This window comes from Podarcis filfolensis (assembly GCF_964270895.1).
Source record: "Podarcis filfolensis genome assembly, chromosome: 10".
In the NCBI taxonomy this organism is placed as follows: Eukaryota; Metazoa; Chordata; class Lepidosauria; order Squamata; family Lacertidae; genus Podarcis; species Podarcis filfolensis.
Window position 1 is genome coordinate 58296732 of NC_139612.1, and position 10540 is coordinate 58307271.

Here is a 10540-nt window from a genome sequence, read left to right on the forward strand (position 1 = left end):
CATTCTTTCACCTTTGGTGGACGTGCCCAAAGATTAAGGCTTTCTGGGAGATGATCTATAATGAAATGAAAAAGGTATTTAAATATACCTTCCTGAAGAAACCAGAGGCCTTCCTCTTGGGCATAGTCGGCCAATTGGTGCCAAAGAAGGATAGAACTTTCTTTATGTATGCTACAACAGCAGCAAGAATACTTATTGCAAAGTATTGGAAGACACAAGATTTACCCACCTGGAAGAGTGGCAGATGAAGGTGATGGATTATATGGAACTGGCAGAAATGACTGGCAGAATCCGAGACCAGGGAGAAGAGTCGGTGGAAGAAGATTGGAAGAAATTTAAAGACTATTTGCAGAAACACTGTAAAATTAATGAATGTTAAAATGATGTTGGATTGAAATTAAGCGGCCTTAGTAACAAGGTCATTAAGAATATGTAAAAATGGATTGATAACGGATGAAAATATATAGTTATTGTTGATTCAAGCCTTGTCAGTCAGAGGAATTTGGCCACCCTCCAGGTGCCCGGCTTGAATCCTTGTGACCTCCTGTCTGCGACTCCCGGCAAGATCAAGGGAGGTCTCCAATCGGCGATTCTCCTCAACGTGAAGAAGAACACACCACTCCTCCCCCTCCTCCATTCCCAGGGGGGGGAAAGAGACAGACAGAAATATATCTACATGCCTTTATTTCTGTCTTTCCTCAGTGCAGAGAACAACATGTCTGCACTCTCTGATACCCAGCTGCAGAGAGAGAATAACTCCACCCATGTACTTCCAGTACAGGGTCATGTGACACTCTGAGCTAACATCCGGTGCTCAGTGCACATAATAGACTGTCCCTTCTTCCCACGGTACAGTCCCAAAACATCAACATCCTGTTTGGCTTTCCAGCCATCTGGAGCACTCAGCAGCATTGCTCCTTTTTCGTAACAACCTCCCCCAAAAGAATCAATGCGTGTTGCGGCATGCATAGCGTGATCCAGAGAAGAAAACAAACAGTTGTTATACACATAACACTCCCCTGTTGTTTCAGTTCCACCCTTGGAACTACCCGCCACTGGTTTCCCCAGTGTACCTCTCTGGTTGTCTGGTTTCCAAGGAACGAGTGCATCTGCACTCCCTTGGCTAGCAACTCTCTGTTGTGTCTTTGTCTCTGACTTAGACACAGCTCCAACCTGTCCTCGGTTGTTTACAACAGCAACACATGCAACAGCTAAGTTAGCAAACTCTTTTGAGTACCTCTTAGGTGGTTGACCCTTTGTAACTCTCTCAGACCTACGTATGAGGTGCTGATCCTCTCTGCTCACTGGTTCTGTCTCAGGACTCCTAGGAGAACCAGTTCCAACAGTAAACAGTGGTTCAACCTTCACCTGTGAAGGTCTATCCATTGTGTGAGATTTCCTCTCAATGACTGTGACAACAGAGCTCTCTGAGCTATCACTGTCGCTCTCCGTACCACTGTACTCTGTGAAATCATCATCATCATCTGACTCGTCCTCTGTGGGAAATGTGTGTGCTATCACTCTCTCCTTTTCAGGAGCACTCTCTAGAAATTTTGTGAGAATCACCTGACCAGATTCAGACAAAATTACTCTGTAGAGACCCTTTTCATATCCCACAAAAATGCCTCTGGCATTCTTTACTCCACCTGGAGCTTCTGTCCTCACATGAGACCCAAAAACTGAAATGGGCAACAGAAGGTTTTCTCTGGAACAGTTTCTCAAAAGGAGAACTTCCCAACTCTTTCGAAACCTTTCTCACCCACGCATGACAAAACGACATGAGTGACTCCGCCCAGAACTCATGTGGCAGATGTGAACTAAGCAATTGCGCATTCATTCCCTTTTGCAATTCTTTGTTCACTTTTACACAGACACCCCTGTTCCACGCTTCCGCTGAAACAGCAATCTTGTGTCTGATCCCCTTCTTCTGCAGGAACCTCTGGAAATCCTGTAAAAGAAAAATCTGCTTCTCATCTGTCAAAAGACAATCAATGTTAGCATCATGCATATCTTTAACTTTGTCACAAAACTCCTGAAACCTTTCTAAGGCTTCCTGTGGCTTCTTTAACACATAAACCCAGACAAAGTTAGAGAAATGATCCACACACACAAGATAATATCTTGCATTGCCTCTAGATGGTTCTAGAGGACCAATCACATCAGCATACACCCGCTGAAACGCTCTGTCGACCCTGGCCACCTTCTTGGCGCTCGTTTTGGTCATACCTGCAAGAGAAATCATGTTAGACTCAGAATTACATTCCATGTAATCACTTTGGTCAAAGTCCAACAAATACAGTCCACCTTTCTGTCTGGCAGAAAGATATAACTCTCCATCTTTGAAGATCTCGCAGCTCTCAGCATCGTAGGACAATCTCAGTCCTTTCTTTGCAATCTGCGAAACACTCAGCAGATTGAACTTCAATTCAGGAACCAAGTAAACATTGTTTATTGTCAAGTTCAGACTCTTAAGATAGACAGTCCCTTTTCCGGTCGCTTCCAGCTCCTGACCGTTGGCCTGTGTCACAGCGAAGCTTTGCTTCTTAAACGATGAAAAGAGTCCTCTGTGTGGGGACATATGAACCGTCGCTGCAGTGTCGATAATAAACGCGTTCCCAACATCTGGCGTGGTTCCTTTCGCCATCAAAGCCCTTGCAGGTTCCACCATAGGCTTGGTATGACCTTTGCCTGACGCCTCAGGCTTTGCTGAGCGGCCCTTCGCTCCTTTCGGCTGGCGTGGCTTCTTGCAGCTCCGCTGAAGATGCCCAGCCTGTCCACAATTGTAGCACTGTACAACGTTCAAAGCTACAGCATCCTTTCCAGTAGCCTCATCGGTGGGGGAATTAGAACTCCGTTCCTCCCTCCCCCTGTCCTTGGCATCCATTTTGAATCCAAGTCTCAGCTCTTCACCCTCGAGCTAGTAAAATCCCAAAAGCTCCTTTTGAGCTGTCTTTCTGCCTCTCACTCAGGCAGGCAATTCTCAAAGCTGTTTCAAAGTCAAAACAAACTTTCGCTTTCCCGGCTCTGACTGAGCCAGCCCCAGGTGTCAGTAGTTTTCCACTGCCCTGACTGTCGTTGCTTAGCAACCTTCCCCGGGACGGGAATCCTTATCTCACCACAGGAATTTCTGGTATGCAAGCCTTTTCTCTCAGAGCTGTTTTTTTTTCCAAACGCAGCTCTCTCGTGAACCAGAGAATAAATCAATCTGCATTCACACTTTTAGCCCGATATTCAGCATACCTTTTTGGGGCTCCGTTGCTTTGAAAACACCCCCTCTTGGTGTCAGCCGTCTGTTCAGCTTCTGGCTGCAATTGCAGACGTTATCTTCTTTCCTTGGTGCAGAGGATGGCACACGATCCATCAACCTCTCACCTCTCATGCTGATTCCCATGGATCAGATAACCAGCAGCTTCTGCTACCATATGTTGATTCAAGCCTTGTCAGTCAGAGGAATTTGGCCACCCTCCAGGTGCCCGGCTTGAATCCTTGTGACCTCCTGTCTGCGACTCCCGGCAAGATCAAGGGAGGTCTCCAATCGGCGATTCTCCTCAACGTGAAGAAGAACACACCACTCCTCCCCCTCCTCCATTCCCAGGGGGGGGGGAAAGAGACAGACAGAAATATATCTACATGCCTTTATTTCTGTCTTTCCTCAGTGCAGAGAACAACATGTCTGCACTCTCTGATACCCAGCTGCAGAGAGAGAATAAATCCACCCATGTACTTCCAGTACAGGGTCATGTGACACTCTGAGCTAACATCCGGTGCTCAGTGCACATAATAGACTGTCCCTTCTTCCCACGGTACAGTCCCAAAACATCAACATCCTGTTTGGCTTTCCAGCCATCTGGAGCACTCAGCAGCATTGCTCCTTTTTCGTAACAGTTATAATATGTTGAGATATGGAGTTAAGATAAATGAAAGAGGGTAAGGATTTGCTGAACTAATCATCTGAATGGGAATACAAAAAAGGGAGGTGTGAGGAGGTCAGGGAAATAAGCAAACGAAATTTAAGACATGAAAAAATTGATTTGTTTTTAATTTTTTCTATATATTTTTGTATTTTGTATCTTTTTTTTCCCTATGTATTTTTGTATTTTTTGTATTTTTTTCTCGTTTTCTTTTTATTCTATAATTTTCTTTTGTTTGTAAAACCTCAATAAATATCTTTAAAAAAAAAGAAAACATTAATGAAACAAAGTTGTTCATCTTAAAAATTAAAATAATATTATTATAGGTTTTTTCAAAAGTGCAGACTTGTTTTAATTTTGGGATTTTGAAGTTATGAAAATTGGCTATCAGGAATATAAAAAAAGAAAAAAAAAGAATTTACAGTCAGTAGAACATTAAATGCTGACATGTAAGGCAGTAAGACCTAGCAAGAAAAATATTCAAAAAAATTAAAAATTATTATATAAAAATATGAGTACATCAATTATTTAAAAAATAATTATTCATTTCAGAAATATTTAAAATATTAGACATTTTAAAATGTTTTCTCAGATTGCAGTTCAGAGAAGTCTTGCTAGTTGTGTATGCTATTGTTCAGTTTGTGGATGAATCATGGATAGCTGAAGTTGGGTGATGCAATGCAGATGAGTAATGCAAGCCCCTGGTGTTGATGGAAGAAAAAATGAAATACTTACAGGTGATACTGAGGCTACAGCAAAGAAACTGAGGAGCATTGAACTTGTAAGGTAATCAACTGTGATAATAGCATAATCTGTTATGGTAATTTTTTACTTTAGTTTAACTGTTGTCTTTACTGTTATTAATGTATCTGCTGTCATAAAACAGCCTCATTGTGAATTACGCCTCAATATATTTAACATAAATGTTAAAAAGTCTCCATGCATTCATTATTTCAAGATGGCACACAAACATCATTCTCTTTTTCTTTTCTTTTGTAAGATAGACTTGTCTTTGTATGCAATAATATTCTGAAAAACAAATTGGGGATCATGTAATATTGCATAATTGAATATAATAATTTTAAATTCTTTTAATCTTTTTCTTGCTAGGTCTTATTACCTTACATGTCAGCATTTAAAGTTTCTGACCGAATTTATTATTATTATTATTGATTTCACAATAGCCAATTTTCATAATTTTAAATACCCCAAAACTAGAAACAAGTCTGCACTTTCAAAAAAATCTATAATAACCAATATTATTGTAATTTTTAAGAAATGAACAACTTTGTTTCAGTAATTTTTTCTACTACTGCTATGGGTTGTAGGAGAGTTGTACAAAATGGTAGCCATTTTTTTCCTACGATGTCCAAAAAACGTAAAATTTCCATTACAAGGAATAAAAACCAATAAATTTCATTCTTTCTCAAGAAAGAGCATGTCTTTGCAATAATTTTCTACATCAAAAACTTTTGGTTATACCATGCCCACATGCTGTAAATTCAGGTTTTCTAAATCTAGGTTTTCCACCAAAAAAACTAGGCTTCAAGTGCATTTATAATTTTTTGTAGGCATTTATAAAATCTTTTGAGTGCTGGTGTATTTTTTTCTGAAATCCTCATCATGTTATTGAGCTCTGTATAAAATTTCAAATAGATCTGATCAATTGTTATGAAGAAAAATAAATAAAATGTACACAAGGGTTTATTGTGCCGAAGGTCTCAAAGGGGACAGACAACGCAGATTTAACGAAACTTTGAAGTGCTATAAAATTAAAACCGTTTGAGATAGAGGGGGGAAATTTAAGGAGGTTTCTTTCAATCATAAGGGATGGGTGTACACCAAATTTCATCAACATCCGAGATGGAGGGTGACATGACCTTGTTGAAATGACATGGAATGACCCAAGTCCTTTAGGCAGCCGACCTCCTACCCTCCCTACACAGCATACAACCCCTTCTGACCTTTATTATTTATTTTACTTATAATATTTTAGCCCTTCTGTTCCTCTAAGGAGCTTAAGGCAGCGTACACAATCCCTCTTTTTATCCTGAAGTGCTAAGGTTACTTTACAGATCATTCTTGTCTCAGTTGACTATTGCCTACAACACTGATTTGGGGGCAGGTGTTCATGAGTTAGTGTATTAATACTGACTTACTTAGTCAACCAGTATCAGAGGCTTCACCATTGCAAGCACAATACAAAATAGATGTCAGCCTCCTCCACAGTCCATTCCATGCATCTTATCAATGTAAGCAGGCTCTCAGCAGCAAAACTGTATCCTTGCACCATATTAATCAAGACAAACAAATAGTGTGGTGGCACATTCAAACTATTTGATGTTTCTGGCCTAGTTTTAACCATGGGCTATTATTTGAGAAATTTCTGTCAGCAGAACCAAATTTATATTTTTTAAAAAATCACTTCAATCATTTATTGCCTCAATCATGTACGTTTAGGAACCTACTAAGAGTTTCTACAGCTCTTGCAACATGAATGGATAAGAAGTGTCTTAAAAGCTCTAAACATCTGAACAAGAAATGATTTCTATGTTTTTAGGTAAATCTCTAATTCAAATGCACACACACACAAAGAGCATTGCAAGATAAGATGCTGCACCTCATAACCTCATGTACCTAGAGCTTCTACATAATCATCATTCCATGAAAAAACAAGTTGCATGTCCCTACCAATAAATATTGCTATGTTTTATACAATGCTGTCTCTCTGTCAAAGATGCCTCAACTACAGACAAATTTGATTTCTTAAAAGTGTCTGGATGAAAGAGGCCACACTGTGCCTTTCTTGGATATATATATATATATAGAAAGAAAGAAAGGAAGAATTCCTTCCTAAAATAGTGAAGCTTAGCAAGTCAAGGATAATTTTTTTAAAGAAAAGAATACCTACTGTAATCCAGCTCAGAAGCAAATATAATTTAGGGTATGATCCACGTTTTTTAGGCTACTTTCTTATTGATGTCTGCGATCACATTACAGGAACAGGCAAACCAAGTATAGCTTCAGTATATGTTTCTCCTTATTTCATTGAACTGAGGGGTTCATCCTGACAAAACTATCCATCTTATTAATTTCAGTGTGCAGTGGGCTCATGCACAACTTTCACTTCCTCTGACCATCCAAGGAACTTCATTTCTCCTGACCATCAGCTATAAATGTTTAGTTGATATGATACAGATTTCTGCATGTAACTTTCTTTCTAATTGCTTAGATCCATGAATGAACTGAGCTCTTAAAAGCTGTTATGTCTGTCAAGATGTAAATTCCTCCACTTTTCCTCCTCCCTAATCCAAAATGCTCATACTATCTAACTTAAAGATGTTCCAGACAGAGCTGTTGAGCAGGCCCCACTGTTTTAAGACCCAGTTTTCATGAACCAACTGAAATCAAGAAGGCTAAAATTGCCCTTGTAAAATAAAGCTGTACAGTTTGTAACCATAATGTAAGCCTGCCATAGGTTAAAAACAAACAACCAGTCTTGCCCTCTTCTCACACATTTTAAATAAACAGAATGAATGACCCACAAAGTGAGCTAGAGAATTGCCTTGGTGTGAGACAAATGTATATTCCTGTAAGATTGCATTTTTATCTGAGGAATTATGTTATTTTAAAAATTGCTAATAAATTTTTTAACAATGTCTTGATTGGTTTATCCTAACTCCTTTTACACTTATACCTTCCTCATGACATCTGCTACAAACAGGCCAATCTGCCAGCCACTGTCAACTTATACATTCCTAACATTTATACTTGGATTTGTATTACAGTTCTATCAGTGCCAAGCGGTATTTAGAATCCTAACCATACATTTACAATAGTAGTGGCTATCTGCATGGCTAACAGCCCAGTCCTCATACTTTCTGAACCAGTACACATCTTATGAATGGGAAATATGGCTATACTACCACCACAACATAAAACTGTTATCCAAGCAATGTTACACTAATATTACATAAAATAGAAACAGAAACAATAAATACATTAATACTCACCCATCATGTTGTTATGAGTTGGCTGAGTTTATTGTCCCTGTACTTCTCTTGCTTTCCCTCTCATTGTCTATTCACCTGTCAAAGAAGATATAGAACAATAAACATACTTTCCACCAGTTTTGGTTATATTTTGATATTCTACTTATTATTTGCAGCACAAATTTGACAATTACAAATCTGTTCTGCAACTAACACAAATAAGGTAGAGATGTGCAATTGTACATTTCTCCCAAAATACTTTCTAAAAATTCAGAGTGCATCTTCTAGGAAAGACAATATGAGGAATATGAATGCTCTGGCAAATAAGAATGTAAGCAAACAACACTAAAAATGCAAGTCAGATTCAGAAACAAATAAATTCAGAACAACCAAGCTCAAATGTGCCCTAACCAATAAGAACAAGAAGCACACTAACTGAAGATAAGCTCATGGCAGATCAAGATGTACCGGTAGTTGATAATAAAAAGCCATAGCCTGGTAAATTAACCCCCAAAAGTCTGTTCATTCCTTATTCTTAAAATCTAGCATGATAATTTAAGATCCTCAGTGTACTTTTAGAGTTTTGTTTCCTTCAGATTGTAACCCATTGCTATGCATGTTCACTTGTAAATCCCACACTGCGTCAAAAGGGGCTTAGTACAATCCTGTCTGCACTGATTTGGAGTATGCATAGAATTGCTCTTTTGAACTAATTTTCTGGTCCCAATTCCATGTACTTGTTTTAACTTTTGAAGCCTTAAAAAGCTTAGAACTAGGATACCTATCAGAGGGCTTTCTACTTTCCACCTGAGGCATCTTTTTGGTTGTGTTGTCCTGCCTTCAGAACTCGTTCCTCAGGTAGGCTTCCCTGGTACCATCTCCCATTATCTTTTCAGCACCAGGTATTGTTGCTATTGGCCTGGACTTTTTAAACTTTTAGTTTGACTGCAGCCCTATTCACATTTCTCTCACATACAGGGCATAGCTACATTGACTATAGAGAGTGACCATGTATTTAACCTGCCCTGTGCTATAATTTCTTCCTATAACTATGTGTTGTTCACAGTTGTCTGTAGGGAAATGCCAATGCACAAGCACTGCACGATACGGACACTAGGTATCCTGATAGTACAAAGCCCCTATATAGCCTGATGCTTGAGCTTCGGAATTTCCCTAAAGACAACTGCACACAATCATGGGGAGAATAACACTATGGTCTAATCTGCACTCAACATAATAATGCCCTACATCTGAGTAACACATGCACAGGGCTTTTCCATTCTGCTGGCTTTTAAGCCTTATCTTGTTTTATTCTATTGTATGCTTAAAAACAAACAAAGGCCTGTGCCAAAAGGCACATATCCATCCCCCATTCACAACTGTTAAAATTAAAATTGTAACCGAACAACTATCATACTGTGTAAGTTCAACAATTCCATTTGCCGTGTTCACCTTGGCAAGTGGTCAGCCTTCCCCACAACTTTGAAGCTGCAGAAGTGAGTGGAGATCATCCCAGCAGCTCCTCAGCAATCCACAATGGTAGGAAGGCTAGAGATTTGTTTGGCAACTGAGTGGCAGTGCCCAGAGAACAGCTTCCCCAGCAGCACCAAACTGGCACCCCATGGCAGCCTCTCCTGCTTCTGAGCCAGTGGGGGAAGGGGTGCAACTGCAGCAATGCCCAACAGGCTACACTCATCCCGGGGCCCCTCCTCAGAAAAGGAAAGGGGCTTGAGAGATGAGGGAGCTCCACAACTACAACTGTTTGATTTGGCCAACAAGGCTAGTAGTCATTGTGTAAAGCACTTTACAATACACTATATACATTTTGTTCAACAACCCTGACAGAAGTCACTCACATCCTCACGGATGAGGACGGCGGGCAGGGGATTTGGCCTAGTTCAAAAGCAGGGCTCAGAATTTAGACGCTGTTAATTTTGTTGGCGTTTGGTAAGTTTCGTGCCTTGTTTTTATGTGTATCAGACAGGAATGTGCCTTATTAGATTTTAGTGGTGTTATATATATATATATACATATATATATATATATATATATATATGGCTTGCAGTGTTGTTTTTTGAGGGGGGCGGGGGGAGTATCAGCACCTTTTTATCCCCAAATGTTGAAAGTGTGGCACTTACTGTAACAACTTCATGGTGAGTACGGGCTCCTTTTCGTCTGGGGGCGGGGAGCAGAGGCTAAGGGCCTCAAAGTCTGGAAGAGGCCCAGGCCTCGCTGGGGGGCTTACTTCTGAGTAGGCAATGTATAGGAACGCGCCGCAGGTCTGTGAGAAGAGATTCTATGAGGACGTCGGCAGCTAACCTGTTTAAATTCATAAACGCGCCCAAAAGCGACCTCAACGGAACAAGCACACGTTAGGGACCTATGTACTAAGGCAGCTAAAACTGCAAGGCGTCAGGGGCCACGGGGAAGCGAATAAATAGCAGTAACAACAGGCACACGAAAGCGGGCGAAGAAGCGAGGCCACGCCTTTGGCAGTTCCTTCTCCTAACCGCCCGCTCTCGCGCCCATGGCGCTGAAGCCACGCCTCCTTCTCCCGTCACCGAGCTCAGCTCCTCGCGCCGCCTCAGGTAAAGCCGCACTTCTGCTCCTGCCCGCCTTTTGAAGAACTTAGCCACG

At 40.5% G+C, this 10540-nt stretch overlaps 1 protein-coding gene and 1 long non-coding RNA gene across 14 annotated transcripts in view; one reads left to right on the top strand and one right to left on the bottom strand.

The window, feature by feature from the left end:
- The window catches only part of CACNA1C (calcium voltage-gated channel subunit alpha1 C), a 480830-nt gene extending 473260 nt beyond the window's left edge, over nt 1-7570 (top strand). The window contains exon 52 of the mRNA XM_083572199.1: nt 4182-7570. The gene's annotated coding sequence lies outside the window, so the exon portion shown is untranslated. The remainder of the gene's footprint in view (nt 1-4181) is intronic.
- Nucleotides 1-10491, bottom strand: part of LOC310742825 — a 109153-nt gene extending 98662 nt beyond the window's left edge. For 4 of the 13 annotated variants that reach the window (XR_014538688.1, XR_014538692.1, XR_014538695.1 and 1 more), the window contains exons 1-2: nt 10042-10487; nt 7925-7999 (exon numbers count right to left, since the gene is read on the bottom strand). This is a non-coding gene — a long non-coding RNA (uncharacterized lncRNA). Of the gene's footprint in view, nt 1-7924; nt 8000-10041 lie in introns of all 13 variants that reach the window. The other 9 variants (XR_014538690.1, XR_014538691.1, XR_014538694.1 and 6 more) reach the window with 6 other exon arrangements.
- Nucleotides 10492-10540: the final 49 nt, after the last annotated feature.